This window comes from Tamandua tetradactyla, chromosome 14 (genome assembly GCF_023851605.1).
Source record: "Tamandua tetradactyla isolate mTamTet1 chromosome 14, mTamTet1.pri, whole genome shotgun sequence".
Lineage (NCBI taxonomy): Eukaryota > Metazoa > Chordata > Mammalia > Pilosa > Myrmecophagidae > Tamandua > Tamandua tetradactyla.
Genome location: NC_135340.1, coordinates 61,630,603 through 61,643,970, shown reverse-complemented (window position 1 = coordinate 61,643,970; position 13,368 = coordinate 61,630,603).

The window sequence follows — 13,368 nt, the reverse complement described above, 5'->3', positions numbered from 1 at the left end:
GCAGATGTCTGTGTCTAGGTGTCTGCTCTGTCGGCTCTTTTAAAGACTCCAGCAAACTAATTTAGACCCACCTTGAATAGGGATCATATTTCCATGGAAATCATCTAATCAAAAGGTACCACCCACACCCTTTAGCCATTTTAGCTATCAACGGACTTTAACAGGACCGAGCACAGTGGCTTTGGCCATACACTGGAATGAAAGTTGATTCTGAAGTATGCCATCTGCCCCATTGTATTCCTTCCCAGGAAGTTGTTTCCTGTAGAATCAAGTGCTTACGGTCAATGGACAATTTTGTTAGTGTTCTGCGGTCTTCCCGCGTTATTCTCAGTAGAATAACAGTAGCACAGTATGACCACAGACATTGCAAATCCAAGTCAAATAAAATCCTTCTTGCCAATTCACATCTGATGTCAGGACTGACTTAGTTGGTTATTTCATGACCCTTTGGCGCTTCATCCTACTTTCATAATAATAACAACACTACCTCATAGCTGTCTAGCATTCTATTAAAGAACTTCTCACATATTTATTTAACCCTTACAAGAACCCTAAGAAGAAAGCACAGCACTACATAAGAGGATGCAGAGAAATTTAAGAGACTTACCTGAGATCACATAGCTTTTGTGTGGCAAAGCCAGGAATTGGCCAACCCACATTTTCCAATGACAACTCTAGTGCTCTCTGCACTGTATCACTGCTATCTCCAAGTTACCTCCATCTGGGAATTGAACAGGCCCAGTACTCACATGCTCTCTGCAGCAGGCCTCACACATACTACTTTCTCTGCATTTTAGGTGCTGGGAATGCTCTGTTTTACTGACACTGTATCCATTTCCTGAAACTCCCATCACTCTTTTCCTCTCTTATTCCTTCCTTCCTTCCTTCATCTCTTCCTTCTCTTCCCTTCCCCTCTCTTCCTCCCTCCTTCCTCCCATCCATTTCCTTGCTTATTCATCCAATTACCCAACATACCTGCACTGAGTATATACAATGTAAATAAATATCATGTGCTGAGGAGATAAAAATCTAAGACACTGTTTTATCCATTTTTAAGGGCCAGTTCAAACCCAAGCTTACACTCGAAGACTTTTCTGCCATTCTATTCTTAGCATTTTTTTTATTCTTGAACTACTGTTTGCACTTGTAACTGGAAATACTTTGGTCTACTACAAAGCCAGGGTTTATTGACCTGTGTTTGCACCATGTAGTTATTTTAGCTCCACAGTGAGGTTGTAAGAGCTTGGGATTAATCTGAACACATCATGTTATTCAATCTCTTGTGGTGCTGGGAATATAACATGTGCTAAAAATATTCTTGGTGGTTGATTTTTGGTGCTCCTTTTGTCTATATTGTGATCTAGACAGGTAGATGGACAATTTTACACCTAAATTCATCTGGTTATAGTGGTTATTAATAATTGACAGCTTCTTTTTCTATTTTTTTAAGGTAGTCTCTTTTGTAAAGAACACTTGGATCTTGGACCTGTTCTGGGTTTTTGACTATTTCAAAGTAATTTTTCTGAACACAGTTTATTAGATTTCTTCACTTTATGTCCCCCGTGCCATTTCTCATTTCACCTAAGAAAAATATATATAATTTCTCTCAGCCTCCTCAGAGAGAGGGTTGGGAAGAAAGCGTAGGTATTCAGAAAGGGTTCCAGTAGGATAAGTAAAAAGAATTCCTTCGCTCTTCATGGAATACTAGAATTTAGACCACAGTTCTTAGAGTCCAACATGATGATGATGATGATGATGATGATGATGGTGATGGTGATGATAATAAGGACGACAATAATAAGTGAGAGTGCTTCCCTCTCTAGGCTTTCACTGATTTTTAATTTAAAATTTAGTAAAGTTACAAAAACTCTATGAAGCACAAAGTCATTTTAGGAGTTTGATTTGCTACGTGGGAAACAAGTGGGGACTGTGAATTTCTTATCTAAGAATTACGAACAAAAGTTTTACCTGGTCGGTACTATTTAACGTTATTTCAATCTTATATAGAACTCAAGGAAAAAAGAGCAACTGGAAGCAGGAATACCAAACACACCAATAATTTTTAGACAAACCCCACCCCCACCACACATGCACGCACACACCTGTCCTGGCAAAGCAAGGCTGTGGAAGAATAAAATTAGAGCTTGCTTACTGGATCCCTTAAGTTGGAGGAAAATCCATACCTTAATTTGTTTACTGCAGTAGAGAGTATTTCACATACATCAAGAGCCGATAGTATATCAAAAGAATGAAGTAGAATTCCTCATTTGAGGAAAAAACATGATTCCTTTATCTCATGGATTCCTAGTGGCTGCTGTGCTTTAGCACGCCAGCTAAGGGTTTAATTGTACTATATGTTTCTCTGATGAGGACTAGAAGCTTCATTAGACAAGGTCTCAAGTGAGCTATCAAGTATGTTATTAGACACATTTTGACAAAAAAAGCAAGGAGTCAGATTCAGAACTGTAAGCATTCAAATAATTCTTATAACAAAAAGACAATTTACTACCTATCTGCTTTTGTTGTTGTTAAGAACGCAGGATAGGAGATGATGGCAAAGATCATTTATCATGGAGTCAGTCTGAGTTCTAGGTCCCAGGACAGCAATAGGTAGATGTAGAAACACACTGGTGAGCAGAACGTACCTCCATCTGGTTTCCCCTGCAAAGCAGGTGCTCTTGGGTGGCCCTCCTGTATCTGAGTATTCTAACACAGAAAGTCAAAGTTAAATGTTCCCCAAATGCAAGAGACATGACCCATCACTCTACAATACACGCAGCACAGCACTACACTGAAGTGATTCAAAGTCAATCAGAAGGAACAAGAGTTGTGTTTACAGCTCTTTTATTTTATCGAAAGGCCAATCCCCACCTTTTACTTTATATATCTTGGTTAAAGGCTCTTATTTAGCCCAAGGGTCTTTTCTGCTCATTCTTAATTTCCTTTGAGTCTTGGCCTTCCGTTTCAACTGAGTTATTTTGATGATTATGTTTCCTTTAAGATGATTATTTGTTTAAAGTTCAAGCTAATAAAAATAACTTATCCCATTAAAAATATTCTGGGGAGCAGAACAACATTTTAGGATGTTAATTGCTCATGTTACCAGTCATCCATGAAACATATGCTGAAAATGCTCTAAAAAGGTTCCAAAATGTCTCTTGCAGCTATAAATCTTTTACAGGTACAATTATGTAGGAATGGAAATAAGAAAAAGTGCATTCAGCATCTGGAGTCAGATAGTTTACTGAAGTAAAATTACAAAATTAAATTTAAATAACTTAATTGAAAAGGGGAGGGGAATTCAATTTAATACGGACATTTGTCATGTCCTCATTGACGTTTCTTCTAGCCCCAGAAAAATACAATAAAGTCTGAACACAAAAGTTGGATAATGCCTCTGATGGAGTGTGAAAAGATGACCAGAGACACAGTCTGGGAGAATATCTTTTCTCCTTTTCTCTCTATTATTTTAATGACATGGGTTTTTTTTGTGTTTGCTTTTGAAAAGACAGTATCAATCAAGAAACCGAGCTTGGAAACCTATGTTTCAACCATCTCTTCTGTTTGAGCTTCACTGTACATATTTCATCACTTAAACATCATGTTACTTGGCTTGGTTTTTAATTCAATGGTACCTGATGGAGATTCTAACAATATCACGGGATTCCAAACAGAGAGAGCTATACAGTGAAAAACTATCTCCATACAGGAAAGTGTTGATTTCATGTCATCTGTTATTTGGTTTTCATTCTATAAAGCAAAGAAACCATTTGCTGACCTGTTACAAGCTTCCTAGTTCTTAAATATTCTTAAAATCTTCCTATTTCTGTGCTATAGCTATGTGCTGAGGTAGATATTATGAGATAAAATGATATCTTATGATGTGAAATTATGCATTCATAAGTATATGAAAACAATAGAATTATATTTTGTTACACCAGTTAATTATTAGATCATGGAAAAAGGAGGCAAATATTATCTGGCAATTTTGTACCCCTTGATATGTAGATATCACGGGAAATGGCTAGAGTTTTGGTTTATGAAAAACTTCATCCTCCCAACAACTGATTTTTTGGAAATAGAAAAACCAATAAATAAATTTATCTGGAAGGGCAGGGTGCCCCGAATTGCTAAAAGTATCTTGAGGAAAAAAAACGAGCTGGAGGTCTCACACTGCCGGACATTAAGGCATATTATGAAGCCACAGTGGTCAAAGCAGCATGGTATTGGCATAAAGATAGAAATATCGACCAATGGAATCGAATAGAGTGCTCAGATATAGACCCTCTCATCTATGGACATTTGATCTTTGATAAGGCAGTCAAGCCAACTCACCTGGGACAGAGCAGTCTCTTCAATAAATGGTGCCTAGAGAACTGGATATCCATATGCAAAAGAATGAAAGAGGACCTGTATCTCACACCCTATACAAAAGTTAACTCAAAATGGATCAAAGATCTAAACATTAGGTCTAAAACCATAAAACAGTTAGAGGAAAAGGTAGGGAGATATCTTATGAATCTTATAATTGGAGGCGGTTTTATGAACCTTAAACCTAAAGCAAGAGCACTGAAGAAAGAAATAAATAAATGGGAGCTCCGCAAAATTAAACACTTTTGTGCATCAAAGAACTTCATCAAGAAAGTAGAAAGACAGCCTACACAATGGGAGACAATATTTGGAAACGACATATCAGATAAAGGTCTAGTATCCAGAATTTATAAACAGATTGTTCAACTCAACAACAAAAAGACAGCCAACCCAATTACAAAATGGGAAAAAAACTTGAGCAGACACCTCTCAGAAGAGGAAATACAAATGGCCAAAAGGCACATGAAGAGATGCTCAATGTCCCTGGCCATTAGAGAAATGCAAATCAAAACCACAATGAGATGTCATCTCACACCCACCAGAATGGCCATTATCAACAAAACAGAAAATGACAAGTGCTGGAGAGGATGCGGAGAAAGAGGCACACTTATCCACTGTTGGTGGGAATGCCAAATGGTGCAACCACTGTGGAAGGCAGTTTGGTGGTTCCTCAAAAAGCTGAATATAGAATTGCCATATGACCCAGCAATACCATTGCTAGGTATCTACTCAAAGGAATTAAGGGCAAAGACACAAAAAGACATTTGCACACCAATGTTTATAGCAGTGTTATTTACAATTGCAAAGAGATGGAAACAGCCAAAATGTCAAGAAATGATGATCATACATTTATGTGATGATATTAAGAATTACTGATTGCATATGTAGAATGGAATGATTTCTAAATGTTGTGTTAGTTAATTTTTTTTAATTAATAGAAAAAAAAGGCTTTCATGACGGCAACAACAACAACAAAAAAACTTCATCCTAAACCTGATCTTTATGCTATCAGCTAACATTTTGATTTTTCCTTCTCTATTTTATTCATTTCATTCCTCTCTACTCCATTAATACTTAGTTTTGTCATCCATTCATTAACTCCCTTCATTCAATCCAATATGGCACATGTTCACTGGTCGAGTGGAAAGGAAAAAAAAATGCCGCAGCAGAAAAATGGAACAAACAGTTGAGGAGGCCAGAGAAACATATAAAAAGTAACCCAGCACCTTAGGCAAAACCAAGGAACATATGATAAACTAACCATCATTAATGGCTGAAGATTTATTGAGCACCTGCTATTTACAAGCTGTGTGATGAGCACTTTCATACACAAAAAGCAGTTAACACAGCAACCCTGTGGCAAGAAAATAAAGAATTAATAGGGCTTAAATAATAACTAGGGTAAGTAGCAAAGCCAGCATTCCAATGCCATGCTCTTAGTTCTATATCACAGTGCCTCAGAAAAGGCAGGTTGTGGGAACTGTTTTAAGGGAGATTGAGGCACAAAACCAGAAGAGGAAGCCTTGTCTCGGAGTGAGAATATAGAAATTACCAGTATACAGGTAAGAAATCATAATGAATATTTTAACTAAGAAAAGTTCATTCATCTTAATTATGTGATCTTTACTAACTTATAGCTTTCACTTTCTTTAAAAGTAACAGAAATACTACACTTTAAAAACCCTGCAATATCATTATACTGTGAGAAAAGAAGAGAAAGAGCAACTCTATGACTCATAATAATGCTGATGGCACTGGCAGTCTGTGCCACTTACTTGTGATCCCAATTCTATTCCTATCTATTTCATATGTATATGTTCTATTTTTTCACAGAACTAGCTGCCCCCAAGGTCACAAGCAGAAAACAACCTTCCTTTTCAGAGATACTGACTTCAGATTTAATTACAACTTGCATGTAGTCCCACAGAGTGACTGACCATAGATAGTGCCTCCAAAAATTTTATGAATGTTACTATCACTTCCAAATTTTATTTTTAAAAGTGTCCTAAATGGAAACATAAAAAGTTAAGAGTCATCTACAATACAGGTACAGTTCTTAAGTCAGTTCTACAAAGGCCAGAGATTTGGGTCACTAGAATTTGCAAGTTTCACCAGCTCAGGGGAATAGCATCAAAGATAAACAAAATTGTGGGCAACTAGTATTGTAGAGATTGCACAGAATGAGAGAATGCAGTACTTCAAGAGGAGAGTGGAGGGTATGATCATGTGGGCAATTATTCATTCACTGACTGAATCAAAGAATGGAACAAGCCAACAAAGAAAAATGTAGAAAGGAAGGGACTGTAAGTAGGTTGGCAGGAAATAAATGGAGTGAAGGTCATAAAAGAGCACCACATATAGCAACAATAATTTCCATCACTGGATCTGCATCTGATGGGGACAATGGTCCACTGATGAAGGCAGTTAAAGTGATCCTCTGTTTAATGATGAACTATCAGGTTCTGTGGTAATGAATTCTAAGGGCAATGGTCCACTTGGTGTAAGACCAGCCCAGGGCAGGCCACTGTTTGGTTCAAGTCAAGAGAGCATCTATGTGTTCTCAGTTAAATCATTCTTCTGAAGGACAACTGTCTCCTCAGCAGCAATCAGTTAGGGACCTCAGAACTCTTCACGTTCTTGGCAAGATCTGCCCCACCCTTTACACATGACCATCCCTCCCTTCAATACTCACAGCTTCATGACCAACATCTGCCCGGGACCTGCAGGACAGCTGTAACCAGACCTCTTCACATTTAGTCACCACACTAGCCCTAGGATTATAAGATCCGTCTCTTTTCCCCTCTTTTCTAATCCCTCCATGACTTTGTTCACTCCTTGTTCTGACTTTTGCCCCATACTTCCTGAAACTCTTTCACTGAACCTGCTGGAATTAGAACAATCACCAGTAAGTCCTCCTCTCCTCAGTGTCTTTGGGGAATTCTCCTTTTCACACCTCTTTGCACTGGCTGAAACCTGACTCTTCTCTGAAGACACTAGTTCCACTGAATCCTTTCAACAGGTAGCTTTTCCTCTCCTAAACCCTTCTTAACAAGGAGATTGAAAGTATGATAGATGTTCTCCTTTCACCTCATTCTTGCTTCCAGAAACTTCTACCTTCTTATTCTATAAAACCACAGCTTTGATATTCATGCCTTACATTATATCTCCCCTTAGCCCAGATGAGGCTTTCTCCATCAGTCTTCATTTCCTCTCACTCTTTGGAGATTTTAGTGCCTGGCTCACAATCACTCTAACACCAATCCTATTGAATTTTTGGTCATTTGCATGGCCTTCCGATCTCCTATACTCTCAGTTTCTAGACATCCTCTCTTCCAAAGATCTTTTCAGCCACTCATTCTGAGCCAATCACCTCTACAGTCACAACCTTGACTTTTTGTAATCAATAAGTACACTCCTGAAAAATCTCAATTTCAAACATTGCAATTTTATCTTTCCTGATTACTCTTTCTAAAATCCCAACTCCTACGATTCTACAACTGCACCATTACTTAAAATTCACTCTTTCAGTGTCTCTCACCTCTTGAAATCCTTACTTGCCTCCTTTCCAGCATGAATTTCATAGACAATTGCTATAATCACATCCTAGCGCTTTTTTGCTTTGGTGAACTTGCTTGGTGAAATACAAACCCTCATTTAATTCAACTAGGCATATCTACGTGTCTGTTTCCAAATATTCAAATGTGCCAAATATTTGGTAGATAATAATAATAAAAAAAAATTTCCACATGCTCTCACTAGCACATCTGCCCAACTATCCACAAATTCTCTTGTTGCTATGGATAAGTATTCATGATCTTCATCAAGGTCAGTATCTACATCTAAACATAAAACCAAATCCTCTCCTCTCTCTTACCTGGATTATTGTTTAACAGCCTGCTAAAGGGTATGCCCTCTTATGCCTTCCCTGTGCACCCCAGGCTCTACCTCTTATCTTCCCTTCTCAATATGACAGCCAGGATGATCTTTGTGTCTACTCAAAACCCCCCAATGGCTTTCCATCTCATTGAGTAAAAGTCAAGCCTTTTCTATGGCACTCAAGGCCCTACATGACCTGGCCTGGCATTTCCTCTCTAACCTCATCTCCTCCCTTCTCTCCCTCTTTTCCCCTGATCTAGCCCAATGTCCTTGCTGCTCTACAAGCATGCCAGGCTCTCTCACGTTTCAGAGCCTGTGCACTCACTATCCTCTCTGCTTAGAATACTCTCCCTCCCAGGTATCTATCAGCAAGACTTGTTCCTTCATTTCCTCCAAGTCTTTTTTTCAGAAGTTTTTGACAGAAAAGCTTTCCTGGGCCACCCTAGGAAGAATTAGTCTAATATATAATCTCCCTGACACTTTATATCTCCCTTCCCTATTTTTCTCATTAAAATTCATCTCTCTATAGAAATACATATGGATTCATAAACTACATAAATGGCATATTTTAAAGATATTTATCCTGTGTCTTCTCCCCTAGAAGGTAAGTACTATGAAGGCGGTAATTTTTATCTTTTGTGTTTAGCATCTCCAAAACAAACAAACAAACAAACAAAAATGCCGAGTAAATGATCAGTAATTATTTGTTCAGTGAATGAAACAACAAATAAATGGACGTATGAATGCTTAGAGAATGAAAAAGGGGAAAGCTAAAAGATCCTTGCCGTGGAAAATTAATATTTGAGATGTCTATTTTTACTAGGAGACTGACTATTTATGGGATCAGGATTTCAGGGGGATCCAAGGATGAAATAGTTTTCATGGTTGTGCCATGACAGTATAACTCATTGAACAACAACAAAAAAATAAGAACGAAAGCAAATCCTTAGGTAATTCTAAAATTACAATATTTAATCTTAATAGTAATTGTCACTCCTTAAGGGAAGACAAGTTTGGTAGATCTCATCTTTTCTGGTAACCTGAAAAGTTTTACTTATTCTGTGCCTCTCTTTCTCTCTCTCTTTCTCACAGGTGTACACACACACACACACATACACACAAGAAATAGAAGTAGCTGGAGTCTAAAAGCTGAAAAACATGACCAAGGAATGGGATGTCAGAGCATGTGTCTTCTTGCCTAATAGTAGGATGAAATCACAGTGAGCTTAGAAAGTTTATGTTTCTCAGCTCCCTTTTTCTACCTTCCAAAACAAAATTGATATTTTTGAAGCTTTGAAAATGTTTTCAAGGATCACATCTGTGCCTTTATAATGTATTTTAATAATACATCTTTAGTTATTTAATTAGATCTTTTATGGATGGTTGATAAGACGATACATTATTAAAAAATATTTCTCCCCCTCAATTCAATAGAATCCTGCAGCGATACAAAGATTGGCTTTTATCAAAGAATCTCAATCTGACCCAATTTTCCATAAGTCACTGTACTCTAATGACATTTTGTCAGACTCAAAACTTGAAAATAAAAGAGGAAAATTCACTTTTGACTTTATTACACAAAAAATGTATGTATGATAGATGTGGCCACTGCAGATACGGTGGTTCCCTGGTTCCTATTATTAGTCCTGGGCTATTTGATCAGCTGCAAAGTAATAGTGGGCGACTAGAATAGAAAACACTTGCACTTTTCTGAGCTTAATAAAACACTAATGAAAGTAGCTGAGATTTCAGATGGTCCCATTGCTTAGTATATTTCATCTTCACTTTGGTTTGGAGAAGAAGGTGAAGTCAATCATTAGAAAGAGAAATGAACTTTTGGATCGGGAATACCAGAAGTAAAGAGAAAAGGTGTCCAGATCAGGCGGATCTTGAAAATAATGATTCATTGAATTGCAATCTACTGTGATGATGTCATCATATTTGGTTTGATGATATTAAACTAAAACGTTCACACCAATTGAATGAGTTATAAACACATGAAAATTTGAATGGAGTATTTTAGGATAGCATAACTTTATTCCTATCTTCATTCTATTTTGTTGCCCCACCAGATTAATCTCAGAATTTTGTGACACAAAGAAGGCTTAGGTTAAAAAATAAGGACATAACAGACCACAGTTAGGCTTCAAGAGGCCATGAGTTATTTTTGTTCACGTGTGAGAATAAATAGGTAGAAATCAGTGTGGTTTTTAATAGTCAGAGAAGGCACTATCATGCTTCCACTTGGCTGAAGGTCTTGGGGCTGGAAAAGAAGATCACTAGGGAGAATGGCAGTGCACATAGATAAGCATCTATTCTTGGTTGGTATTCCATAAGTCATCCAATTTCTCTGACCCACATCCATTATGTGAAACTTCTTCCATTGCAACCTGGATAAAAATTTGAACCACTATGTTTAACTTCATCCATTATTTATAGGCCTCAATTGCTTCTAAAAGCACATGAACTGGGAGCTCTAGAGGATTCTCTGTCATATGTAATTGTTAGGCTTTCCTGTTCATTATCTGGGTTATACTGTTCCACATTCATGACTTTATTCTTAAAGGACATATCACCAACAGTTCTTTTCAGGGTTTGTTCAAGCAAGTTGCGCTCTTTGTTTTTTGCCCAAGATATTCCTCCCCCTGCCCTAATTGATACTGATTGTCTACAACCTTTTTAATGAGAGCTAGAAAGGAAACTCAGGGCTTTGGGGGTATATTTGTTTTACAGATCAAACACTCAAAGCAGGATTTATGGAAGCAGAAGGATGGGTCAACCATTAAAAAAAAACAAACCTGAAATGTAAACATGCAAAGACCTTTCTGAGGTGTGAAGAAGAGGAGAAAGAGACTGAAGTGGGTAGAGAGGAAGACGAGGGTGAGAGGATAAACAGGAAATCTTGTTTAGTAAAATGTACAGATCTGAAAAAGAAGATGGAAAAAGTCAGAGAAAGGTTGATTCATCTCAAACATGCCTTTCCCCAGAGTCCTTTTCCTGCTCATCTCACTGACAGGGATCTGACTGTACACATTGCCTCCATTCTCTCAGAGCTCTCCTTTTAGAGTAACTCTGTGACACTGAAATTTGAGATGAGTGCATACCTAAGCTCCAGGGACAGGTTTAGACACAAGTCAGGGACAGTTCTTAATAATTTTTTGTTGTTGTCATAGTTTAATAAAACCAAGTACATCACAGCACAGAGCAACTGTACACCTTTCTTCAGTGTGAAGACATAGACCAGATCGATGAAGATAACGTAACTTCCAAATTGGCCAAATTCTGTTAATAAGGAATCAATTTTCTAGAAATACTAAATTCTGTGTAGTGATTTTATGTTCCTTAAAATGTTTCTCATTTCTTATTTTATCTCAGAGTCAACCTACTCCTCTGTAAGTAATAATTTGTAATAACCTTATTTTACAGATTAAATAAAATACGGTCCATCCATTAGGAAAGTGATTATTTAAGATCTCAGAGGTAAGAGAAGAAAAACATTCTCTTGCTAAGTCAGCTATGTTATTAAGGTTGGGATCTGGTCCATTGATTCATGAATCAGTGCTTTTTCTACTAAGCCACTCTTCATCAATAAATTCTTTCTCAAACAAGTCTATCTTGTCAAAACTGTTCTCATATTACAAAAGTGGTTCAAAAATCAGTACCCTCTTTGGTTCTCTACAATAGAGATGAGGACTGAAGCTAGTTTCAAGAAAACCTTCTCATATCCCAAATGATGCAAACTAATTTAGCATCTTCTCTATTGAGCTTCTTGGTGGTTTTTTCACTCTTGATGACAAAAGCCATAATTTTATATATAGATCTCACATGCAACTATGATGTCTGTGGCCCAGAAGTAAACTATTAGATGGCCTTCTTCCATAGTGATTTATACTCTCCTTATAGACAATAACATCCATGTCCCTCTGATGTTTTTTCTTTTTTCACACTGTTTCAGCTTTAAGGGTTTTAAATGGCCCTGTTCAGTTTAACTGTTGTTACATGAGATTTAATGGCTCTCTACTTAGGATATCATCTTGAATTCAGTGTACATATGAGAAACTAAGACTAGTGTATGGGAACTAGGATTTGGTGGCAGTTCTTAGAAAGAACATCTAAGTCATGAAATAGAACATGTAACTCAAGTGCAAAGTGAATTAACTTTCAAAAGGAATGTGATGTTCATCTTAAAAAAACACAATGGTAGATTCATTTAATTGTATATGTATAAAAGTGTGAAGTTAGTCAGTTCCAGGTGTCAATTAAGTAATGTATCTTCTAGACTATCTCACAATCATTTTTCCATTGTTCCGTAAATAGATTTTGAGAATAAAAGCTGTTAAACTAAAAGTTACTGCAATAATATAACTGAATAAAGGAATAGGGCAATTTGAGAGGAATCTACTTAAGAGACTAAATGTTCATGTGGAATTGCCAAAATATATCCTTTGAAAATTCATAGGAAAAAAAAGGTGTATAAGAATGGAAAAATCAGATGACTGAAAGTCACATTTTGTCCAATATGCCAAGGGCCTGCTACAACGTTAAATGAGAGTGAGGACCCAGACATATACTGAAAATACAATAAATGTTAGTCCAAAGAGATTGGAATGTGCTAACCATAGTTTCTAATCTGTGAAGATCTCGCTTAACTAGAAATTGATAATGGAGTGGTATTATTACTGAGTTTAGCTCATTAAGTTCAACAATTCAGGGTCCAAACAATTCACCTGGGATCTGGGTGATCTTGTTTTATGCAAGTTAATCATATCGTTGTGCAATTTCTACTTTATTTTGGTAACGTGACTACACGCTGTGCTCTCTTCCATAAAAGATGCAAATATTTAATTATTAATTTATTCATGTATTATATCTTAGCCTCAGATCAATAAATTTAGCCAGCTAGATACCTAATCTCACATAATTAACACAGAAATGGAAGACCTTGCCTTTCAGATCTCCCAAGGACACGATTAGCCATCCATCTGTCTACATCTTCACCATTATATATCTCCCTTTTTAAATAATATCATATGGATATGCCCTGATGGCAGCCAGTGCCCAGGGTGTAGAAGTGTACTCCATCAGTATCAGACTCACTTTTATGCAATCTCTTAACTAACC